The sequence below is a fragment of the Haemaphysalis longicornis genome, unplaced genomic scaffold (assembly GCF_048455015.1).
Source record: "Haemaphysalis longicornis isolate Haplotype H1 unplaced genomic scaffold, Haemaphysalis longicornis Haplotype H1 scaffold_71, whole genome shotgun sequence".
NCBI lineage: Eukaryota > Metazoa > Arthropoda > Arachnida > Ixodida > Ixodidae > Haemaphysalis > Haemaphysalis longicornis.
Window position 1 is genome coordinate 1,396,325 of NW_027526425.1, and position 25,468 is coordinate 1,421,792.

A 25,468-nucleotide genomic window follows, 5' to 3' on the forward strand; every position below is an offset into this window, starting at 1 on the left:
AATGAAGTGTTACTGATGCGAGCAAATACTGCTTTCCCATTTGTGCGGTTAAGCGTCACGCGGGGCGGTCGATGCGACTGTGAGTTATCTGTTCCCTGCACGCTACAGGGTGATAACAGGTTCTAGCTCTGTTGACATTTCCAGAGCGGTTGAATTGGTGAAAAACTTAGCAGCTGAACCAGCGGATGGTGTCACGTTATTGATGCAATCGAGTTTTTATTCTGTCTATCCTGCACGCTGCAGGGTTAGGACGATTTGGCGTGCTTTGTTGACGTTAACAAGCCGGTAGTTATGCCGATGCCATGGTAATTGTGATATTCGACATCGAACCACGTGATCGATGGGATTAAAGGGATACTGCAGCCTGTTTTGCCTGCCCTATACATTGTAGGGTTTGGACAATTATTTGGGCTTTGTTGACATTAACAGAGCGAAGGCAATGCTGACAACTTGGCAATTGTCATCAGGATCGCGCCACAAAGGCGGTGCGATCGGAGAGCTATTTTCTGCCCTACACTGAAGGCGCGGGGAGTTTCTTTGTGCAGCTGAGCCACCACGGCTAGGACCACATGACGGAGCGTGTTTATGTTGCTGTCTACTGTTCCGGGCGAGCTGCCGAGCCTGCTTAAGCGGTGCGGTGCGGCATGCCGCCGCCAGCCTGGCCGAGAGAGGCAGCCGTCTCTGGTCGCTTTGCGGCCACGGGGCATCACGGATGTACCGCCACTGGAGCAACGCTTGCTTGGGCTGGCTGGTGCGATTCCTCCCGGGTATACCTTCCTGCCGACGTCAGCGGGTGACGACCCGGCCTGCTGGTACACTACCAGCGGTGGCATTGGACGAGCGGGAGCCAGCGTAGGCAACACGATGCAGTGACTAACGATTTAATCGACGAACGAACTTTCCGTCGCCTCTAGTCCTGTAATCAGCTCTCGCCGGCGTACGCAAGGAATTTAGGAGGAAGGGATGTGGGGATCGCGACCTTCACGTGAATCCCTTTCTGGCTAGCTTCCCATCGCGGCCGGCGTTGCATAATGCGGCTCGCTCGCGCGACGTGAGCCGTACGGGATGGCGCCAGCTACCGGAGGGTTCGTTATCGCACGGATGTAGGCGTTGACCCGTTTCTCCTCTGCCTTACCCGAGAACCAGTTCTTCCTAGACACTAGCGCCACATAATGGCGAGGTCTGGTGGGTTGTCGCATGACGAGAGGACGGTCTCTTGTCTCGGGAATGCGGTAGCGCGTGGACGTTTCGGCGCGCTGGTCCGGACCTGGGGAACGCGCCACAAAGAGACGCGTCCGGGCGAGCTGGGAGACTGCACCCGCGCTCGCACGCGCAGCGCCCCGCAGCTCCGGTATGCCATCGGTGAGTCGAACCATCTCGATCTCTGGCGTTGTTTAATGCCTCACCCGCAGTGTTACCCTTATGGTCTACGATCAGTCTGTATGCAGTGTATTTGATTTGCACTTTGCAATAAATGCTGCCATTGGTGTTTTGCCCTCGTCGCCCCTGCCTTTGTCTGTCTTCGCAAACAATGGACCCGTCCGCAGCCGGCGCTCGCAAGGTATGTTGGGTGAGCGCGGATGGCTGCGGGGTGGGAAATAACTAGTGTGTGAAATGTAGAACTCCACAAGCTTCATCCATGAGGTGCTCAGACTTGTCGTCACACCCCACTGGTCCGGCGACAGTAGCGTACGTTTGCACGCACTGGGAGGCCTCATGGCCAAAACGGCGATAACGACTGCAGCGCGTAACACGGCACTCCCGTCGAACATGGCCAGAACGCTGACACCGCAGGCAAAGTGGCAGACGCTCCGGAAGGACTAAGAGTGCGTTGTCCCCTGCGATTCGGAGCTGGTGGGGCACGTCGTCGGGGGTGACGCCTGCCTTGAGTTCCTAACGCTATCCTAAACGCTCCTAACGCTATCACGTCGGGGAGCAGTTCCAAGCGTGCGAGCGCGTCTCGAAAATCTTCCACTCGATAAGGTCTCACTTTGACGTCAGCGTGCAAACTGATCTGATAGCAGTTGAGGCAGAATTATCTGGTAGCCCTGTGCTTCGTTTTCCGTTGTTCTGTTTCCATGGCCCGAAGCCGCAACGACCGCTCCAACTGGGGAGCTCGACATCCTGCGTCCACTCACTAGCGCTAACGGAATCAAACTCCCAACTCGGCCACGAGCCAACACTGCCGAGGTTGGATATATAAGGTATGTAATGTACAACCTGTTTACATTTTTATTTAGTTTTAGCATTTCAAGCTCCTTAGGTGACTATTTGTTGTATAGCGCTTGTGCAGTAAGCGTCCCTCAAACTTGCACAATATCTCACGTCTAGCAATTGCATTTCTTAGACGGAAAAGCGTTCGCAGATGTGTGGTCGTGCTGCTGACCACTGTGCTTGTTGACCCAGCGCAAAAAAGTGCTTCCGGCTCCCTAGTTTTGCGCTGTACGGTAAAAGTTTCAGTTGATTTTATTTCCTTAGTACCTATATATTGATTTCGATCGCTGACTCTTCTCCCGCCTTCTAGTGGCCTTAGATTTTCCTACTAGCGAACCAGTCAGCGAAGCGTCGCATGTGCACTTGCGCAGCGCTTGTGTGGAGCGACCCAGACTCGGAGCTTGATACAGTGTACAAACTAACAAAGTAAAGAAAGGTACATTCTTCCATTCAGAAACGTGTTGTGGCTTAGTTTCAACTGAGCGAGCGAATTGCGACGACCCGTCGGCGGCCGGCGGACTAAACGCTGGGCCGACTGACTCTCGGAAGGTCGGCGAGCCGTGCAGTAGCGCAGCCAATTGCCAGCTCATCTCCTCCTGACGTCGCACGAAAACACCACAGAAAATGGACGAGGGTGCAGAGAGGAGGACAGCATTTTCGAATTGATTTTTCTACTAAATTCGCGTAAACGCGCTCAGAGCGGTCGAAACATGACCTATGGACTCCGGACTACAATTTCCGCTAGTAATTTCGCAATGTTTACAAATCACTTCAGTGTCCCCTTAAACTTGTTTCAATATTCCTACGTTCCGAATCCCCTGCTGATTTTATGTATAAAAAGCACAACCCAGCTTCGGATGCACTAAGGAATTTTGATTCATTCATTGTCCCTTTCGAGTTGAGGATGTTAGAAACGACTGTTGTTGCCGGTCGCGACGGCAAAAGTACATCAGAGGCTCAACTGTTCTATACGCCAAATTTGAGCGTAGAACTAGGCAACAATACCCCAGCTCGTAAATTCCTGTGCGCACTCCATTGTAGAACCCATTACGTACCCGTCTAGAGTATGGACAAAATCCAGCCGCTAAACGTTTGCTCACTGTAACATCTCGGGACTTCATCTCTTCCGCGACATTTTACGTAACGTCTAGTCAGACGAGTCTCCCATCGTGTAGGGAATAAACTTTCCCCATTAAACAGAGACCAGCTCCATTCAGACACTGGCCACTTAGTTAACGCGTTCAATTAAGCGCCCATGAGCTTTGCGGGAGGTCGAAGTCCTCGGCGATTACGGCCACAACCTTCTCCGGCTACCGCTTCATTTCAGCAGGATCGAAAATGTCAGGGAGCTTGGTACAAGGTTTGGTTCTCATGGTTTTCATGGTTTTCACTTCAGAGAAACTGAAGCCTGCATGGAAATCACTATGCCCTTGGAAGCACCGCTTAAAACAGGGAATGTTAATGTTTCTAGCGAGGCAGTATCGGCGTTTCGTCGCCGTTATTCAAATTGCCTCCGCTCCAGACGCCTACTATGTTCTCCAATGCTGAACACTATGATTTACAAAGTGTGCAAGGGGTGATAGGGCCCGTCGAGATGGTGTACGACAGGTGTGTTCGCAACCACTTACACTTTACGTAGCCACTATCAATGAGGTGGGGAACGCAGTAAACACCTGAGCGTACCATCTCTGGCTTTTTTCTTGTGTTTATTCCGCTGCTTGGACCTGAGCGGCAACTTTTTCGGACGTGTGACGTCTGCTGCTTACGCAATAACAATTTCGCGATACTTTTAAGCCGGCTTACGTGCATTAAATAGAAAGCCTGGGTATAGCTATTCACGTCCCCTGTCGGGAAGAATGTAAAAGTACAAAACAAACTAGCAGAGCGCGCATTAGGTCGCACAAGGCTTGAACCATAGTGAAGCTGGGGCATTTCTTTTTATGAGAGCATTCAAAGACACATCACCACGCATTTGTAAAAGATTGTTTATTTACATGATTCCTGGCCGCTTCGCACAGTGCTGGTTCAGGTCGTCGTCATATGCATCGATATCGTGTGTTCCTCATCCCAAGCATTACATGCGCGGCAGCGCTTGACGACACGTCGACGATTCGATGCGAATCGTCGACTTGAGGTGCCCCTATGCGAGAGTAAACAATTGAAAAAAAAAAAAGCAGAAAAGCCCTTCGGAATACACTGTTTACTCAAGAAGACGACCTGGTCGAGTGTCAAGCAAGCCTTCTCAAATCTGAGCACTACACGCGCAATCGGAATCTTGAAATCAATAGAATTGAGCATGCTGTTAATGAAGATTTCCACGGGGCATTTCAAAATGCTGGTGAAAGTCCGGAGGAGGCCATTACTGCCAGGGATGTAGAAGCGTGCTACACGGTGCCAACAAAAAATGGAGGAATAACCAACGTTGTTGTTGGGCAATGTCAGTGCCGAGAAAAGCGATAAGGTACTTGAAAAGCTACCTGAAAAAAACACAGCACAGTGTTGTCGTTTTGTTCTTCTCGTGTGTGTCCAAGTTGGGCTGTTCCCCTCCTCCGAAAGAAACGGCTGGCAATCGGAGTTCTCGGCCTCACCACGGACTTCCCTGTTTATATTGTAGCAGCATCTGCAACAGCACCATCTTCGTCGGTAGACTGATGTGTGGTCTGAGGGAGAAAGCGAGAGAGAGAGAAAACGTTTATTAAAAGAACAGGGACGGCGTAGGGGAGAAAAATGCACGTATTTCCACGAAGTGAATCATGTCGAGTGCGCGAAGCACTGGGGATCGTTCTTAGCGTAAATCACCCATGGCGTTGCCTACTAGCGCATGTAAATGAGAACGCGTGTGTACAGTATTTACAATTCCAATCCAATCCAATGCTCCTCGCGCATGCGCAACACTGTGTACACGGACGCCAAGCCCCGGACAAAGCGAGGTCCTAAGGTGCTTCGCCCCTAAAGGAGTTAGGAGCTGTGGGTGGCCATCCTAGTCCGGTAGGCCACCCGCCGCGGCTGCCATCCTCGGGCCTCCTGATCGTCGAGCTGGCAGCTGTACAACGTGCACTCCCACTGCTCAAGGGTAGGGGATTGCATGCGCATTGAAGCGAAGGTTGTGCCGATGGGCCTGGGGGGGGGGGGGGTTATGTCTCCCCTCTTTTTGTGCGTATTTTGCTTAGTGTCCCCTCTGTGTTAACTAAGTGGCCAGTGTTTGAATGGCGCTGGTCATGTTTAATAGGGGAAGTTTATTTAATACACGAGGAGATTCGTCTGACTAGGCGTTCCGTAAAACGTCGGGGGAGGTTAAAATCTCGAGATGTCAACAGTGAGCACAAATTTAGCGGCTGGATTTTCTCCATACTCTCGATGGCTAAGTAAAGGGTTCTACAGTGGAGTGCACCGCAAATTTATGCGCTGCTACATTGTTGCTTAGTTTTACGCGTACATGTGGCGTACAGAACAGTTGAGACTTTGATGTATTTTTGTCGTAGCGTTGGTATTTGATTTTATAAGCTCTGGCCCGGCTCGGTAAACAGAAAGGCAAAAACTGACATTTTTAACCGTCTTCTTTCCAAAGTGGCTATCAATGCATCGGAAAATTTCTGAGTGCATCCGATGCTGGGTTCTGCTTTTGACACATAAAATCAGCAGGTGTTCTGGAAATTAGAAGTATTTGATAAAGTTTAATAATAGTAGGTGGTCTTGGTAAAGAACGGCGAGGTGCATTCTAAGGACTCTTTATAAATACATCGTAGCCGACGTCTACTAGCCGTTATAGCACGACGTGAACGTTGTAATATGTGCAGAAGAGTAAACATGCAGCTTATGCATGGTATTAAAAGGGATGCCTTAGGTGCCAGCATCGCAAAAGCAGAGGGCACAGAAAAAATTAACCATAACCAACTGTTTCCCGCCGGAAACAAGAATGAACGCGAAGAATGACCTCAGCCCAAAATCAAAATGGAATGGCCAAGAAACGATAACGACACCAGTTCTGTCACAACAAAACACAATAACCCAAATGAAAATGCAAGACCAAAACCATAGCCTTTCATTTTGCTGAGCTTTAACCAAACGCAAATGTTTGGTATACGTTATTTTTCTCTATGCAGTTTGGTATGCCGTTTTTCTGTATTATTGGGAACTTTTACGTTTTTTAATAGAGTGCCGCTCTTGCGCGTAGCGAACCAAGCGGGGCCTGCCAATGCCGCTCTTGAGAGTGGACTGTCCGACGAGAGCGAGCGAGTGACCGCACCTGCGAGGTTGCGTGATGCGAGCGACGGCGATGATTGGTTTCCACTGCGGCACAGCATCACCCGATGCCTGTGCACGCGGGCCCTCGTCAGCTGCGAACTACGAGCTCCAACAAATTATGTATTAGATCCAAGAGGGCGGCAGTCAACACTTTGTCACTTTCCAATCCGTCCGAGGGGGTAGATGCCACACTTCAAGAGTATTATTATCATCATTATCATCCCAGTCATTAGAGCACGTGGGCAAAATGTTGGGTTTGCCGCAAGGCTGTTGGCGCACGTACGCCGTCACCGACGACGCAAGCCAGCCAATACAAGCTTCGCTTAAAAAAGGCGAACGAAAGACGTGCTTTGTAATTCGGCGAGGAGGATAACGTGCGTCATCTACCCCAGCATATTTTGTCACGGCAAGTAAACAGCCAAGGTAAACAAAGATCGCTCTATCGGGGCCCTGATAGTGCGATATGCAATAGTCTATATGAAAGAGAATGCAGGATGACTGGTTTAGTGCTTTTTGCTGCTGGTGGTGGCCACGCGAGTTTTTTAGATTACGCCGAGCAGGGCGTAATAAACTTCCCACGTGAGCTTTTAAGTGCACAGCTCTTGTCGTCGTGGCTCGCTCGCTGGACCCAAGGAGATCCACACAGGCGTAACGTCGCAGCGGAGTCCCTTCGCAGAGGTGTCTGACAGATGCTTCGAAATCAAAACGGAATATATAGTCATACCCGTTGGAACCTCGTGAACCCCTGGCGCTTCTCATACATCTCCCCGTTGTTTAGCGCACAGAAAACTACAGCTACATTTCAGGCACAATACATGTAATTAACCGGCAGCCCCCGCATTCATATAGTTTCGAACGCTCATTGGGGATGGTTTTTACGATACTAAGCGAAAAAATTGGTCGCGTACCTGCTCCTTTTGTTGCAAATGTCGACAAAAGACGATAGTCTTTATCGACTTTTGCCAAGTAAATGCCTCCATTCGCTTTCCCGCTCACCTCTCATGTTTTTACTTTTGCATCGCGCTCCTCCCACGGCAAAGCAATTTACCGCCTTCCACTGCTCCAGGCCGGGTGTCTCGATGCCAACGCTGCCGTACAGCGGAGACGCGCGTGAATCGAGACGCCCTACTTCAACGTTGATAGGAGAACGTGGAACCTGTCTAGTGGACCCTTTTGGCACTGTTGCCGGTTGATTTCTTAAAATGGCACCAGAAGCTATAGTGGCGCGGGCGACTGCAGGCGACGGCGGAGTGAATTTTGTAGCGTAAGCTACACTGGCCGAGGTTGAGCAGTGTCGCGTGAACCTTGAAGGGCCGTTCTGCGCAAGCGCGAGGAGCATTGGATTGGTTTGGATCGGATCGGATTGGATTGGCTTGGATTGTATTCACATTGGATTGGATTAAATTGGATTGTGTTGGAGTGAAATCCAATTTAATTGGAGTACGGGTGTGTAGAGAATTGGGTATGCACATTCGCCGGTCTGCGCATTCCAGAGGAGTGACGTCATAGCCGCGGTAGACGCACGGGCGCTGGCGCGTGCCCAGCTGTGCGCCTCCGTTCCGCAGTAGAATGCTCTGACGATGCGCCGGAGACGCTTGATAGCCGTTTCGCGTGGCTCCTGGAGAACCGTGCAGTGCATGCGCGAGGAGCAGTGACTGTACTGGAATGGACTGGACCCGACCGGACTGGACTGGACTGGACTGGACTGGATTGGATTGGACTGAACTGGACTGGACTGGATTGAATTGCGTTGGGTTGGATTAATTGGATTGGATTGGAAATCGTTTTAGCAGCAGTAAGCATGATAATCAGCTAATCCTAGACAACCAGGAAACCTAAGAATAACCAGCGGAACCTTAGCTCACGCTACGTATATCCTTGCATAGCCGAGCTAAGCCACTGCTAATTATTTTCTGCAGTTGATAAAGTATTTAATTTCGCAAAAATCAAGCATGTATCATTTCTTTTAAAGGAACAGTGCAAATATCGCTTCTGCGTAAATTTTTTGTCTTATATTTGCGTAATGTCTTGTTCTCCTGCAACAATGTTGACAAGTATGAACATTACACCGCACTTAGACGGATAGATATAGCTGGGACTATATAAGACTATTGCGCAGGCCTTGTTTTACTTTGGCCGCGTGGCTGAATCGAGTCACAGACAGACGGACAGACAGACGAACAGACATACAGACAGACTAAAATTTCTTTGTTTAAGTAGCCCAAGAAAGACTACCGTCTTAAAAAAGTGGCAGTGCAACGACCGAACGTGCGGGAGGAAAAATAAGCCCAAAAACAATAGAACTCCCCCTGGCGCAGTTTTCCTGCGAAGGCGGAAAATTTCAAGTGCTTTGGACAAACCTCCGTTGAGTTCATCAGGAGAGGAGTGAAACAGGTTGGGAAGGAGTGTTATGGGTGGCAGCAGTGAGTGGATAACGGCGCCACAGCCCATCATGGTGAACCACTGCTCTGCATTTACGACATCTTTCACATTGACTGGAACTGCTTTAATTTTTTTAGATTTATGTGCGTCCCTTTCAGCCGAGCAGGAAGCAATAAATTTTGTCTTGATGAAGACTTTCCATATAAGCCCTCTTTGTCAGTTCGAACTTTGTGAACAGCGCAGCTGTTGTACAAGCTGTGAGGTCGCCGTTGCAGGACAAGATACCAAGAAAATGTCGAACGCTCGGGAGGGCACTCCCCGCGGCGATCGCCGTGCATCCTCGGCACGCGCAGTGCTTTTAGCGAAAATGAATGAATAAATTTATTATAGAAGGGATGGCACTCTGGCCTGTTGGGGGAAATAGGGGAAGGGGTTCAGGGTCGATAAAGCTTAAGTTCTGTTGACGAGGTAAGCTTCCTTCACGAAGGCCCACAGTCCAAGTAGCACGTCGTTGGCGTTATTCCTTGGATAAAGCCAATCCTGCAGAGATGTGACGCCAGGGGGCTTGTGTCGTGCTCGGATTCCTTCCAGGACCCTACACGACCACAGCAAGTGGCTGATTGTCGGTCTATCTTGGTGGCACAGGGAGCACAGAAGCCGGTCTGGTGGAACTTGTGCGTTCTTGTGTTGGTGGTAGTGTTCCCAGCGAGCTACGATGTCTTCTGTAAGGGCGTAACCCGTGCGGGCCTTTGTTAGAAGAACTTGTGCAGCTCGTGGGATGTTGCGGGGTATCGGGTGCTGTAGCTCGGGAATCGTTGCTCTGAGGTCTTTCTTGCTTTCTTGTCGAAGTGTCTTCCTGCGTTCCTCAGGGGAAGGGTTATGTGAAAGAGAAGGCGCTGCAGACTCCGAGGGGTGGTTGAGAATTGTCTCCCTCGCGAGCCTATGGGCCTCCTCATTCCCGGGGTTACCTGTGTGGCCAGGTATCCACTGCACTTGTATGTCGATGTTATGGTCACGCTGGAAGGTTCCACAGAGTTCTTTTATACGATGAGGTGTAGTGTGTCGTCGTGGCGGGGTGCGTAACGCTTTGATGGCTTCGAGGCTATCCGTGAAGATTATAACTCGAGTTGTATTTTCAGCTATAACGTCTGGGATCATCTGGGCACCTAGGAGGATGGCTTGCAGTTCGAGTTCAGTAGTGGAAATGAGATCATCAATTGAGAAACACTTCGTGCTCGTTCGGCTTAAGTCGGTTGCAGCAAGTGCTATGAGGAGGCGAGTTTCGTCCATGGACCCATCTGTGTAAATAGTAGCTCCTGTTGATTGCACATTACACGTGACAGTCGCTTGTGTCTTTCGTTGATGGGTGTGGCTAGTCTTGTGGGTCTTTGTTGGTAACGGCTTCGAGTGGGTAACCAGTACATCTTCCCATGGAGGTATAGTTGGTTCGAACGCTGTAGCTTTGAAGGAGCGGTCGTCGAGTTCCAACAGACGTTGACCTTGGGGTGTGAGTAGGCGCCTGTCGTGATCCGTTTGGGTCCGGTGAGTTACAATTTTATGGAGTGGAGGAAGCTGGCTGTACCGGTATAGCTCTTCTATTTTAGTATGGTGGGGTAGCCCGGTGATTACCCTCAGGGCCTGCAGGTACAAACTTTCCAATTTGCTCATCTGCACTTGAGTAAGGCGGTAGTGAATGGCTCCGTAACATGCCTTCGATATCAGAACTGCTTGCACTAGTGTACGTGCAACGTCGTTTGTGGTGCCCCCAAACTTGTTAGAGATGCGCTTGATCAAATGTAGGAGTTTTTTCCACGTTGGTGTCAATTGGTCGAGCCATGTTTTGCCTCCACCTTGCGTATGTATCGGTATGCCAAGGATTCGTATCCAACCGTCAGAGGGTTGTGTTAAGGTGCGACCCTGCAGTGTGAGGGCCACCTTTTCTTTTTCGACTGAGTAGCCCCCTACCGTCAGAAAGTGTGTTTTTTCAGATGAGACTTGCATGCCAGTGGGGCCAGTTGTCTGTTCAACTATGAGAAGTGCATTCTGGAGTTCCTCACATGCCCGTTCAGTACTTTCGTAATCGCCTGATTCTGTCCACAGTGTTATGTCGTCCGCATATATTGTAAAACGTACAGTGGAATCCTTCTCAAGGGCTGTGGCAATTCGTCTCATGACCACGTTGAATAGGATCGGGGAAATTACCGATCCTTGTGGTACGCCGACATTATTACTGTACACTCGTGAGGTTGAGTTCCCATTATGTACCTCGTATGTACGACCACATAGGAAGCTTTTGATGAAGTTGACCATTCGTTTCCCTGGGTAGGCATCTTCAAGAGCACTCAGAATGGCTTCATGAGTGACGGTATCGAATGCCTTCTTCAAATCTACGGCGACCAAAATGTGCGGTATTTTTCTTCTATGTTTGCCCAAAATCCTTCGAAGTAGAAAAAGGCTGTCCGAGGTGCCCATGTTTGGGCGGAACCCGGTTTGTGCAGGGTGAAAGAAGCTGGTGGACTCTTCCAGATGGTGGTTCAAACGATTGACACACATTCTTTCAATGAGTTTGCATATGGTGGGGGTCAAAGAAACTGGCCTCAAGTTAGTTACTGTGCTCGGATCTTTGCCTGGTTTAGGAATCGGAGTGACGACGGCATGCTTCAGGTGTTGTGGCAAGTGGCCAGTGACCCATATGTGATTGATCGATTTAAGAAGAGCTTGTTTACTGTCCTCGGAGAGGGTTCGAAGAGTTGTCCACGTAATACCGTCTTTCCCAGGTGAACTTCTGACCCGGACTTGATCCAAAGCACGGACTAATTCGGCCATCATGAACGGACTCTCTAGAGGGTTAGTTTCATCTACATCAAGGTCTAGAGCATATACAGAGTCAGGAGAGGGCGAAGCGGGCTGAGGGAAGAAGGCTTGTGCGGCCTCGTGCGTTATTTCCATGATCGATTTGTTTTGCTTGAGTGCAATTGTACGAACTAGATTGTGAGTCTTTGTCTTTCCCTGCAAAGCCTTGAAGGTATTCCACAAGGTATGTAGCCCGTCTTGTTGCTGAACGATGCACAGTGGGTTTGCCAGCGGTCTCTTGCGACCATTTTGGCATGCCGTCTTATCTGTGCAGTTTTTTGGCGCACTTTTAGGCGATCTTTATACCTGCGGCCATTGGCAAGGTATTGCGCATGAAGTTGTTCTCGTGTCTCCCATAAGTTTAGCATGTGTTTGTCTGGAGTGGGAAGTTCTTCGGGAAGGTCTATTTCTTGAGTTGCAAGAATCATCGCTTGCTGCATAGCCTCCACGAGTGCACTGATCTCACTAGAGTTGGAAGAGGGGTCGGTTAGATGCTGCCGAAAAAGATCCCAATTCGTGCAGCGGACTTTGCGTTTACGCTTTTTAAGCCCGTGTTTTAGCGAGACCCATATAGGGTAATGGTCACTGCCCCATGGATCATTTTCACAGGACCACGAAGAACAGAGATTATGCGATGTCCACGTGAGATCCGGTGTGGTACCCTTTTGACGAGAGTGCAGTGCCGTCCTAGTGGGAATGTCAAGGTCGTTAACCAAGGTAAGGTTGGCTGCTTGGGCTTCACGCTCCAGCTGAGCTCCCCGGGGGGTATTTCGAGGATATCCCCAGATAACGTTAGACGCGTTAAAGACCCCTCCAATGAGGATGGCGTCACCGGGATAAAGGGAGCGTAGATGCGTCATCCAAGCGAAATCACCCCTGTTGGAGCGGCCCGTTTCGGGACGTAAGTATGCGGACACTAAAATTATCTTTTGTGGCGAGTTCAAGTCAATGCGTACTGCTACGACTTCCTGGAAGGCCGTGCAGTATGCTGAAGTATCCAGCTGACAGTGCCGAATATTTCTGCTGATAAAAATTGCCGCTTGTGCTTTGGGTTCAAGTTTTCCATCATGAAGAATGCTTGGCTGGAAGTAAGCGCGGTATCCATTTATACTGGGTGTTGTACCCCTGGTTTCTTGAAGTAGAAGTGCCACGGGTGGTGAATGCATGGTCCGTAACCTTTCGCTCAATTCAGCGCCATTAGCTCGGAGGCTACGGCAGTTCCCTTGCAGGACTCTATTGGCTGCGGTCATCCTGGCGGCGTCGAGGTGAGCGAGAAAGGCTACCGTATGAACGTCGCCGTTCCCGGCGTTCCAGGGTCGATTTAAGATGGCTTACTTCCGAAGTCAGCGTGCCCAGCTGCGTCATAATCTTTTCAAATTTGTTTCCCAAACTGTCAAGTGCTTCCGTTGCCAGTGCTTGCTTCTGGGTAAGATCTTTAAGCACTTGATTATGTTTCTGGATGGTGGTTGACATGCTTTGTACAGTAGGCACCTCAGAATTCAATCGTTCATTCACTATTCCTTCATCGTGTCTGTTTTTTATATTTGTTTCAGGGGCTGCAGGCTGCGATGAAGATGACTTTTCATGGCTATGCCATGATTTCGAACCTGCTGTTTTGGAAGCAGGTCGGTTTGGTGTAGAACGCCGTGGTTTTGACGATGATCGTTGTTCGTTTGCACGCACCAGCTGAAGGGGGTCATCTTGAGGGCTCCGTAGTTCGGTGTCCCGGGTTTGGTGAGGTGTTTGTACAGATACGTGCTGTGACAGGAGCTGTGTGAGACGCCGAGATGCTTCCTCTATCGTTTTTCGTAGAGCAGCGATTTCCCCTTCTATGTTGGCGTGGAGGCCCATGGAAGCCTTGGAGGCGTAGCTATCTTTGTCGTTCGCGAAGCTGACTGCTTTGGGCGTTGCAGACACCATCGTTCCGGAGAGTACGGGATAGCTATCCAGATCTTTGGAGCCCTGCTGAGCCATTTTGGAATTGGCGGTTCTTCTACGAGAGCGGCTCCGAGAGCGGCGTTCCAGTCGGTCTTTGTTTTCTTTCAAGCGCTTGTCTTTTTCCGGGCAAGTGGCGTCTGTCGCCAGGTGACCGTTCTCTTTACACGTGACGCAGTGCTTATCTTGTTTGTCACATTCTTTGTCGGTGTGACCGGTGCCACATCGACTGCATATTTCGTCATTGGGGCAGTACTTTTGCATATGGCCTTCTCCATGGCAACGGTAGCAGATCAGCATGCGTGCAACGTATGGAGTAACTTTGCATAATTCGCTGTAGTATTTGATTCGCTTCGGCAGTACAGGTGAATCAAATGTAAGGAGCGCCCTTCCGCTTTTTCCCATCTGCCTTGCCTCGAGCACATTAGCAGTTTCACATCTCAGCACACTACGAAGTTCCTCGTTGGTATCATTAGGGTCCGTTGTGATGACGCCTCTTGAAACATTATGGCCATAAAGACGAAAAATTTCGACTTCAAATGTGGTCCCGTCCGTAACTTGGATGGTGCTTACCTTGCACAAGTTGTCCGCGTGAAGTTCGTCGTACGTGGTCACAGTAACAGTGTTGGACTGGACGTTGGTTTTACAAGTTGCGTAGTCCGCTACCTTGGCGTCCGGTGCCGTGGCTTGAATCAACTTATGAAGCGTCACCTTTGGGATGGCAGTTACGGAGCAGTGATCTTTCGGGCGGATGAGGACCGTTGTCCGTTGAAGCTTTGTGCGTTCCGCATCTACCTTGCGGTAGGTCTGCCGGGATCGCCGACGGCTGCGGGAGTGTGCGTCCTGCCAGGGTCCGTCATCTGCTGAATCTTCACCGCGTTGCTCGTTCATTTCTTCGTCGGTGGTCGCCTTCTTTTCGTAGACCCTGTCGGTAATCTTTCGTTTCTTTTGCCGTTCTTCAGATTCGCTGCGCGTGACGAAGTGCATCGCGGCTGGCGAGCTGAAATCCATGGGGACCGCCACCGGGGCGCCCGCCATCTTAGCGGCACGGCGGTAGGGCTGCCGTACTCGTAGCTAGGCCTACCCCGCTGGGTTAGGCCTAGGCGTGGTCGCTTTGTGCTGCCGGTCGTAGATCTTCTGTTGCTGAAACAGCCACAGTCCACTTTGCAGAATGGAGTCCTTAGGAGCTTAGGAGACACTGAACCAAAAATTGCAGTAGCATGAGCTTTAAAACGGCACTTACAGCGTTCGATGCACAGAGCGACGGGGAACCATACGTGCACTGTTCGACGCCAGTGGCGCCACCACCTTTAGCGAAAATAAAAACAAGGACTGTCAAAAACTTGGAAGAGCGAGAATATACCCAGCGGTCGTGAGCGCGTGCCTCGCGGGGACCGCCAAGTCTCCGGCTGGCGTACTGGCTTTAGCAAAAAAACACATCTCCAGCGCTGTCGTTAAGCGCTACCGCTCATGTCGAAGAAAACACCAGAGCTAATGCTAAAGGTGAAAATACACAATGCTTGGGAGAAGTCATCGTGGCCGCCGCATTCTTTAGAAACCATTGTCTCACGCCAATCCACCGGAGATGACCGCCACTGTTGCCTGGAGTCGATTACGAAGCGCTGGTGGAAGTCTGCAGTGCTGAGGGTGACTTTGCATCCACAACTCGCCGCAAATACGCCGACAACCTCTTGAATGCATATGACGACTATTCTTAGCATCTCAACTATCAAATAAACATCCATACTGAAAGTTAACTATGTGTCCGGAATGCTCACCGACAACAGCTTCACTATTCAAATCTTGCGCGTGAGTGCAAGCTTCCCGGAATACTTTTCTTTGATTGATTGTAGGGTTCAACACACCGACGCAACGCAGGCGATGAGGCGCGCCGTAGTGGAGGGCTCCGGATTAATTTTTACCACCTGGGGATCTTTAACGTGCGCCGAAATCTCGTACACACGGGCGTTTTTGCTTTTTGCCTCCATCAGAAAAGCGGCCGCCGCGGCCGGGAATCGAGCCCGCGACCTCGTGCTCAGCAGCGCAACGCCTTAGCCACTGAGCCACCGCGGCGGGTAATTCTTTTCTTTTTTTTGGAAATATAGAGTTATTGCAACAACTACAAGCCCAGAACCCCTTTTCAAAGATAACAGCATGTGAATATTTGAAATGCGCAAGCGTAAAAATTTGTTTGGCAAAACTTTAAAACGGTCTTCATTTTTTTTTTCGCAGCACTTCCTTGTGCAGTGCAACAAAGAATGCTAACGGCAGCGCGGAAACCAGAATGCGTTCATGAATGGACGTCCCTGCGTACACAAGCCGGTGTGTGTCTACGTCATCATCATTTTTGCTAGACTGCGCTGCCTGCACATAATACCTACGTCTCGCTTGTCGCCAAGAAAATTCGAAAGTAGTTATGCCACAGTAGCAACAAATGGTTTTTCAAAACGCAAAACAAGATGATGACGCATAGTACGCACAATTTTGTGCGTTAAAACATTTGAACAGCGAAGCTGTTTAGCAAATTGCAATCGTTCGTGTCTGCAGTTTAAAAATACCAAGAAATTGTCGAGCTCGCGCACGTGAGTGCGGGCCTCGCGGCGACCGCCTGGCAGTTAAGAAACCAAGGAAATGCCTAGCGCTCCTGTGTGCGTGCCTCGCGACGACGGCCTGGCGTCTCCTGCGCACGTTTGTCAAGCCAAGCATGTCCACTTAAGATAGTTGGTCAAGATTGCGGCAACCGCCCAACCATTAAAAAAAACCATGAAAATGCCCAGCACTTCTTTGTGCGTGCCTTGCGGCAACCGCCCAGCGTCCACGGTGCATGTTGTCAAGCCAAGCATACCAACATATGGAGATTTGCCAAGATTGACAAAAAAAAAAAAAAAGAACTCCAGCGTTCGCCGTAATCCTGGCAACACTTGCTCAGAACGAGAAAGACGCGTCACAGCGTACGGCCTTCCAAGGTTATGTCCAATGATTATCACTTCCAAAACAATGCTGGAGTAAAGGTAGTTGCGGCAGCTATGAAAGAGCAAATCGGCTGTAATCGTGGACCTAAACCTTCGGGAAGGTCGTGAATAATGCGTACATCTATTTTCAGGTCTTACGCGTTAGTGTGAGGTTCCTTTTTATTTGGACTGGATTTTGTTCCAGATATTGTGGATTGATTATAAAATTCAAAGCACCGGCGCTACACAGGCGATGAGGCGCGCCCTAGTGGAGGGCTATAGATTCATTTTGACCACCTGGGGATCTTTGACGTGCGCCGATATCTCGTACACGCGGGTGGTTTCGCTTTTCACCTTCACCAGAAAAGTGGCCGCTGTGGCCGGGAATCGACCGCGCGTCCTAGGGCTCAGCAGCACGCCTTAGCCACTGAGCCACCGCGGTGGGTCTCTTTCACATTTAACAAGTAATGCCAAAGTTATACACTGTGGTGTGTTTTGATTGGTTTGTTACAAGAGTGTCAAGTCTGGAGAAAATATCAACCAGTGTTTAAAATGCAGAATCAGTTTTGCTGGCTCCCTCTGTAGCTAGCCCTGCCTGGTAATCTCGTTTGAAAGAGAATGCGTGCCATCCTGTTATTTCGAAATTGAAAGTGTTTGTTTAATTAGGAACGTTAATGATTTAGTTATATTGTTCTGGAATGTAGAACACACAGAAATAATTGCGTCCATGCAGGACAAACGCGACGGAGTTGTATTTGTTGATGAGCCTCTGTGCCAGTCTATTTTTGTGGATTCTTGGGCGTTTCTGTATTCTTTATTTTCATTGCACAGCACAACCTGGCTCAAAAAACTTTGAAGCGTTCCAGAAAGACAGGAACACGGCTATTCGACCTAAAGTGGCTCACCTTCCTCGCGTACCCACATGACGTAGTGGTATTGACGAACACCTCGCTTCCACGATCACCTCCCAAAGTTGCAGTTGCTACTTGCAACAATCGCAGCATTGGGGGCAAGGCTGAAGCTTTAGAAGGGCCGCTTTGCATACGAGGGACTGAAATATTTGGGCCACGTCGTCAACACCGAGCTGGTACACCATGGCCCTCTGAAAACTTCGGCTATCCCAAACGTCCGTAAACTGGCGGACAATAAATCCCGGCAGAGATTCCTCGGACTTAGCTTGAACTACGGGCGCTTTCTCGATTGATTCCATAAAATATCTGAACAGCTGACGAGTATAACGAAATACTGCGTACCCTACTGCTCTAAGGTGGCACACCAAAACGCTTTATTTGAGCTTCAACATCGGGAATTTCGACATCGGTTTAGCTGTAACGCAACGTGGGCAAGGTATATATAAGCTTGTTTCAAGCAATGAGGATGCATATTTAAATCCGGAGAGAAAACTGCGATATCAGGCATTGAAACGCAACACGATCTGTGCAGAGCCTAGGGACCTAACATATACGTAGTGGTGCTCTAAAGTATCGAACAGTCTTTTTCAATGGTCAGCCTCCACTTTTCGGAACAGGGTGCTAGTATTGAGAACACGCATCCAGAGAACGAAAGTTCCGTTCACAGAGAAAAGGCGCGTCGATGCGCAGGAGAGGAGAAAAGGCTCTGCGAAAGTCGCAAGGGATGACATATTTCTACGCGCGTTATTATTTTTTATGTACTGTGGAACACTGTTGTACGCTGGTGCCAAAACGGGGACCCGCAGCTCCGTCAAGCTGTCCTTGAGATAGCTTTTTCTACCGGCTTCTGGCATTGTGCATTCTTTACATCATGCCAATAAAGTTCATTGTTCAAGAATGGTGTTAAAACGACGTTAGTCGATGCAAAGCCGCACGGGGCGATTAATGCTCAAAAGAACAAGTGCTGGCCCCTGCGGCTCCTCTGAGTCACAAATGGCACCGTGGTTAAACATGTCATTCACCTGATCTTCTGTAGTGGGTCGCTCTGCAGGCGATCCACGACACAGACCCAGGGTCAGCTGAGCAGTGGGGAAGAGACGTCTCTCCGAGGGACCATTGTGCGGAGTGAACCGGATATCGAAACTGACATAGAGCCTAATAAGAAGCGTTGGTTTGTATTGTTTAAATTCTTATAAATCGGGGTTCGGTCAACACTGGAGGACAGCTTGTCTCGCACGAACAAAAAATGCGTACATCGTCAACTAGAAGTTGGGATATATCGCTCGGTACATTTTTTTATGAGAGGGTATGGAGCTGTTGATGAATGAATGACCACACTTTGGTGCTGACGCTATTTCGGAGGGTTAGAATGCTATGGAGTCTTCAGAGATTGCTTCGTCAACGACGCTGTGTAGATGTTGCTGCAGGAGGGAGGGAGGAAGAACCACTTTATTTTACGGCTGGGTCAGGGGGACGAGGCGGCGGGGGCCCCGAGGGTGCAGCGTTCGTACTGAAGTACTGAACCATCATGAGCATTCGTCATAATTTATGCTCTCCTCCATTTCTAGGAAATAATAAAGCCGGAAATGGCTCACATGTTGTCCTAAACGTGTTTGTGCTTGTGTGTTTGTGTGTGTGTGTATGTGCGTGTGCGTGCGTGCGTGCGTGCGTACGTGTGTGTGTTTGTGTGACTAATTTGAAGGAGGCATACGGCCAGTTGTGGATTTTATGAGAATATGGGAGTTTGGACATGCTCGAAGGAAATCATAAAATCACGGTGATATCTGTGGAAAAAGCGCATACAACATTCGCCGTACACAGTCAATATATACTCATTTCTTTACCGGACCGCTGAATTGTCCTGTATGGCTTTGGGAGCACATAGGTGCATCCTCAGCTGGTCACGGTAGCCGGCCCTGCTCACAGAACTCGGGGGGCAGGGGTGGGCTTTAAAACCTCTGGGCCATGACTCGACTGATCACGATGAAAGTTTGTAGCGTAGCGTACATTTTTGCGCTACATATGGTGTACTCTGCATGAATACTAAACGAGACGCCGTGAAAACGAAAATAGTTGAAGGCATCGGCAGAACATAAACTCCGATAAATGTACAATCGAGCACGTGTTGCACCCTTAATGAATCCCGTCTGTTCAGTATCACATCTTATCACATATTATCATCACATCTTATCATATCACACCAAATCACATCACATATGTAATGTTCTCTGTAATGGGGATTGCAGTATGAATAAATAAATAAACTAAATAAATAAATATTATCACTTACTGAATCACATCTGTTCAGTAACACCATGATATCTGTTATGAACCACGCAAGTTTACAAAACTGCAATAGAGTTTCGTATTTACCCAATTCCAACGCGCACCTTTTTTTTTAATAAAAAATAGGCCTTAAAATTGCGGGCGTTTTGGATCCAGGTATAGGCGGCAAATTTCTTTTTCTTTCTCTCACGTAAATGGGGTGCGCGTTGGAAACTGGGGACGCGTTGGAATTGGGTAAATACGGTATTATAAAAGTCGCTGCTGCGCACCGCGCAAAAAACTGGAATTTGTCCTTGAATCATGTTGCGGCCGTCATAATTTTCGCTCGGAAAAAACAGACAACAGGTAGCAAGAAACTCTAACGGCGCCAGCGGGGAAGCGTTATAATTGAACCGCTGGCCTTGCCACGTGCTGTACAGCGTCAAGTACCATACTACACTAATAAAATGGTGCTTCCAGAACATTTGTCCGAGGAGGATGCCGGATGTAAACACCGAAGCAGGATATAAGCACTGGTTAGGCAACATCCGACAATCACGCTGATTTGATCACCGGCGCTCAACAGCGCAGAAGTTACGTGCACAAACTCTTACGGGTAATCTCGAAAGTCAGTTTACCTTTTGGTATGCAGGATTTTCCTCGGAGCAGCGGTGGCCACGTGAGTATACGCCGACATTTTTGAGGTACAAGCCTTTCTGTTTCCGTTTTGTATATTCTTTCTCAGAAATTTCTTTCTGTCTGTAGACTTTCTGTCTGTCTTTTGTAGTAAGCTAGAGAGCACCTTTGGAGGTGAAGTAGGGCGAAGCATGAAACAAACCGTCCGTTGTAAAGAACTACGGTGATTGCTCTTCTATCAGTCATTTCTTGTATTGCAACATTGATGCCTTTATGAACGGCCAAATGCATATTTTCTTCACTAAAGGGACTGCAATGAACCTGAGACGTAGTGATTGGTTTTCTTTGGCTCCGCATGCACCAAACATTTCAAACGTTTGGTAAATGGGTAAATTCTGTGTTATAATACTCTGTTTAACGCAGCGAATTACAGCTGTTTCAAACAAAGTATAATTTCAAGGCGGTCTCCCTCGTTTCTACTGAAGCCATGGTTCAGTAATACACTGCTACTCTCTGGTCCCAGTAATTGTTGCTGGCTAGTTTAAGGCAGGCGCCTGGGACGTTATTCAAGGAAAAGGTGGTCCTTCCGGAGCGTCTGTGGTGCCTCGTTCACCGCTGACGCTGGCTGCCCCCAGCATGGGTCGCGGGTGTTCTCGAAAACGTGGCTTAGACAGGTCTCGTTCACAAGCGCTCCCAGGCTCTGACCGCGCGACCATATGCCGGTGCTACGGGCGACCTTCTAAGGCTAGCCCTGTTATTCTGAGTGCTTCCTCCACGCAAGCCTCTAGTGGAGGAGATCCTTGAAATCGATTTCCGCACGCGTAAGCATTGCGGTAGCTCCCTCGAGTCAGCCGAGTGGAGGGGGCAGATGGAGTGGAGGAGGAACTCAGAATTGCGGCCCCGTGTCTCCTAGTAGAAAGCCCAAGCGTTTTGTGGTCTCGTCCGTAGAGGGCATTCCACGGGAACGTCGTCTGTTGCAGTCGTGGGCACGGCACTCTGGAAAAAGAGACCCCCGTTCACCACAGCTCCCATGATTGGGACATTACGACGGTAGACTGATGCCACGGACTGTATTGCCAATTCGGCCAATTTGCAAGGCACAGGTACTCGCAGATTGGACGAGTATGGCCGTGCTCGAACGTCGCCTGTGCGCCGCATAAAGGGGCGTCCGGCCATCTACGCAGCAAGTGTCCTTCTAAAGCCGCCGCCGCCTCCCCCACGTAGCTCCTTGTATTCTTTGGCGGGGACCAGTGAGCACATTATGCGCAGTGAGATATATGTGGCTTTGGAGCGGCCGATAGGGAGGAAAGAATGTAGAGCCGGCTCATCCCTACACTCAAACACTCCCAAACGCTTCCGAAACAAATCCAATAAAATCACACTGATATTCACTACTGCAGAGCTAGTAGATTCACTATTACATCTGGTCTCCAAAATGTTTCTTTCCGTTCAAGCTTTCCCGCAACAACTTCCTTGTATGTGAAACACCTGTACCTGCGTTATGGCAGTGTCGTTGCCCTTGCACCAATCACTTTGACACTAATTGTGATAGCGACTGTGAAAAAATTCTTGCGAACAGTCAAATGCACTTCGATGAACCAGCAGAAATATAGGCCACAGGCGTCTCACCATTAAAACTCGGTACTTGCAAACAACATTGTGGACCATAATTGTGGGACCGGGTGGCTGATAGGCTTTCGCTCTTGTGGGGGAAGCCGGTGGCTCAGATTGGTCTGCAGCCCGCGCTGGCTGGTGCCGAGTGGCTTAGAGCAGATGGTACCCGCGTGAGCCCCAACCGCCGTACCACTGCAATCCAATCTGGGTTCCCTAAAGCACGAGGTAGTGGCCGCACGTTCTCAGCATCGGCGATCAAGCACTGCTCCATGGAACTAGCCTATCGGGCTGATGAATCACGGGAAAAACTCAGAACACAGGGAACTGCTACACAGTAGTAAATCTCAATGACGGTAGCAAACGACGCTGGGCGACACCGAAGCGCATCTGCTTTGCTGCTACCGGCAAGAAGTGTACGTTGAAGCAGTGTATCAATAACACGCCGTTTTTTCGCTCCTCCGAACAACTGTGGCCGGATGTTTGTAGACTAGCGTCATGGACGATCTTGGAAGGCCTGTTGGTCCTACGCCAAGTTTCGCTGGCGAGCGTTCACGGTTATCGCCGGCTATCCTGGCCCATGCTCTCAACAGGAAGCATTACTGTAAACATGCCCTACTCACAGCAGCTACCAGGTACGGACTTGGAGATGGCAGGGAGTTGCTACGGGCGACCTTCTAACTTCTCGGGTTCTTGAAAAAGTCCACAAGTAGTAAGCTCCAGTAGCCAATCGCTCCTGTCACCTTATCTACTGTCACAAGAAGGAGAAGTTGGACCATGGTGTATTGCACCACGTTTACCCTTGCGCGAAGAAGACAACGAACACAGTGTGACACAGTCGTGCTCCTGCCAAGATGGCTGACACCCATCAAATTTATCTCTTCGTCTACTGTGATTCCCGCCGCCTTCATCCTGCCGTAACATAATATTACACAAACATAACGTGAGGCATAATTTCAGGGGAATCCTGGGGAAAGCGTCGACCAATACACTTGTGTGGGTGGATGCTTCTCCGCGTGTGTGTAACGCTGTGGGAGTTATTCGGCTGGATACGGACTAAGAAAATCCCGACCAAATTGATGTTATCAGTTTCACACACACAAAAAAAAACAGTGCGCGTCTGTTCAGCCAGGAATGCGCTCGTCACTCTGTTTTGAAAACCAGAGCTAACGGGATGCGGCACAGCAGAGCAGAAAAAAAAAGACTAGCGCTTTTGTAAGATTAAACTGCGCAATCGTTTTTCACCTTGGCAGTCACATTTGTGACAACACCGGAACTCGCGTTCGGGAGCTCAATTGCCCTTCCTCTTTCCTGTCACCCTCTCTCCAACCCTATTGTGGATGATTATGCGATTACTGAGGCATGATGGAGACGAAAGAAACAGCGCAAACGACAAGGACAAAACGACAAGGACAAGGACAAACTACACCCAGTCACAGTCGGGATGTTCCTTTTCTTGTCATCGAAGTTCCCGCCTTTTTTATTTTCTCCGTTCCTCCACTCCGTTTACCCTCCTTGGTTTGTGGGCAGATTGACGCGTTGTATCACAAGGAAATAATTTCGAAAATATGGTCAGTGCATATTTTGTGCGCAGAACCAAGGGCATTAAAAAAAACAATCCACCCACAACTACAGACTTCTTCTGGATGGTCTTAGATAGGTATCAAAACATAATCCTTTGCCTCGGGGGACCCACATTATTACTTTGTATTCTGTTACATTTATAAAGTTGAAACCCTTAAATTTGGTTTGGCAGAATGATTTTCTAGGTACGGCGAGGCGTTCGCCTAAACCTTGTTCATTTTTGCCAGTGAATGTTGCGACGACAACAGAAGTTTTAAATGGGAACCACAGGTTGTACGAAAGCAGGTATTATAAAGATATATGTTTTTATTCGCTACAATAAGTCGCCACCCACAATTAAAACGAGTAAAGAGCACAAATGTGCGTTTCAACCTTCTCTTTCATTCCAGCGAACTTTTGGGCGGAATGGTGTTTCATTTCACAAAATAAAAGTATATTTCTGACTGGCAACTGCAAAAAAGTGACGATAGGAGGACGTGTACACAGTTGAATCGAGTCGACCTATGAAGCAAGCTTCACAGAAAAGTAGTTGTCGAAAAACCTGCCTAAGGCCGCTATGGTAGACCCTCAACACTAAAAAATCCACCTTCCCGTTAGCAGCTGTCCCGGCGCTTAGGGGCAATAAACCCTGGTCGCTCAAATAGTTGTGCGCAATAATTTAGCGTTTATTTTTATGGCTGGGTAATGAAACGGGATGATGTAGGGCACGAGTGAACAGTGGTAGCAATAAACAGTTCATATGGTTTGCTTTGCTTTTCGCCCCCGGTACGACCACTACAATTCATGTCCCTTCCCTTCTTGCACACTCGCAGCATACGAGCGGACAACATATCGCATATGCTTGAAGCCTTTAATATACTGCCACGAAATACGGAGCAATAAAATGTTCCTTCTGTTTCCTGTACAACCACAAACCATGCTTTCCGTTTTTTTGAGGAGGGAGATTTTCAGTGTGTATACACCTGCGTGATTCTATCTAAACGCCAAAAGTATTTTGAGTTGAACAAAACACAGAAGACACAAAAAGCACATCCCAAAAGCAGCATTTATTGCGGCGAACTCAGCTCGGGCGCTGTTCTGAAAAGCCATGATCAAGCATTTGTGACATAAATCCCATTTGACTGGTATAACTCTCGACACTGTTATGTTTTCTACCTCAAGGTGAGTGCTCTGAAACACATCAGGACGATGCAACCTAGCAATTCCACTTCGGTAAAAGCACCTTCCGTGTTTTCTGTAGTATTTCAGTCATTACAATTGCGTAGCCTTGTTGGGTGGCCACAAAATCTTGTTCGCATCTAAAACTACACCCTAAAAATCAGTCAGAAAACTGGTCTAGGTGGAACGTCAGTGCAGCGGAACGTCAGTGACAAATAAACGGCTACGGAGAGCAGTAAAGACAGAGAGTTAAAGCTTTTGAATGGGTCGCAGAAAATGTCTTGTGTCGCGGAAGGCCAGCAATTATGGTAGGGGAAAATTTGTACGTGCGTAGAGTGCAGAAAATTGGCCCAGTGAGAATAATTGTGATCTGTACTCAGTGTAGTTGCTAATAACCGCATTTTACGTTACCCTAGTTACCATGAAAAACGGGACGGAATCACACTTGCCGTCCCACTGCGAAGAATGTCACTCTGTACCGAATTGGACAAAAATTCTGAAATGGAGTCGGGGCGTCACGGCACGTGAAGTATCGGAAGCTTTCTAGATCTATAGAAGGGGAGATAACTGCTTGAGTGTGCCATCGCTGCTAATCTACGCAAAAGAGTGTGCATTCCTTGATGACTTTCTTGATGTTTGTTGATGTGTGTCTTCACCGGATGCCTGTTAGTTTTTTAGCACACGTGTGTGATTACGCGGATGTATATATGCATGCCGTCTTTT

General features: G+C 48.9%; 1 protein-coding gene across 1 annotated transcript in view; it reads left to right on the top strand.

The window, feature by feature from the left end:
• Positions 1-2,118: 2,118 nt before the first annotated feature.
• The window catches only part of LOC144148019 (uncharacterized), a 40,883-nt gene continuing 17,533 nt past the window's right edge, over positions 2,119-25,468 (top strand). Inside the window, exon 1 of the mRNA XM_077679620.1 lies at positions 2,119-2,190. The gene's annotated coding sequence lies outside the window, so the exon portion shown is untranslated. The remainder of the gene's footprint in view (positions 2,191-25,468) is intronic.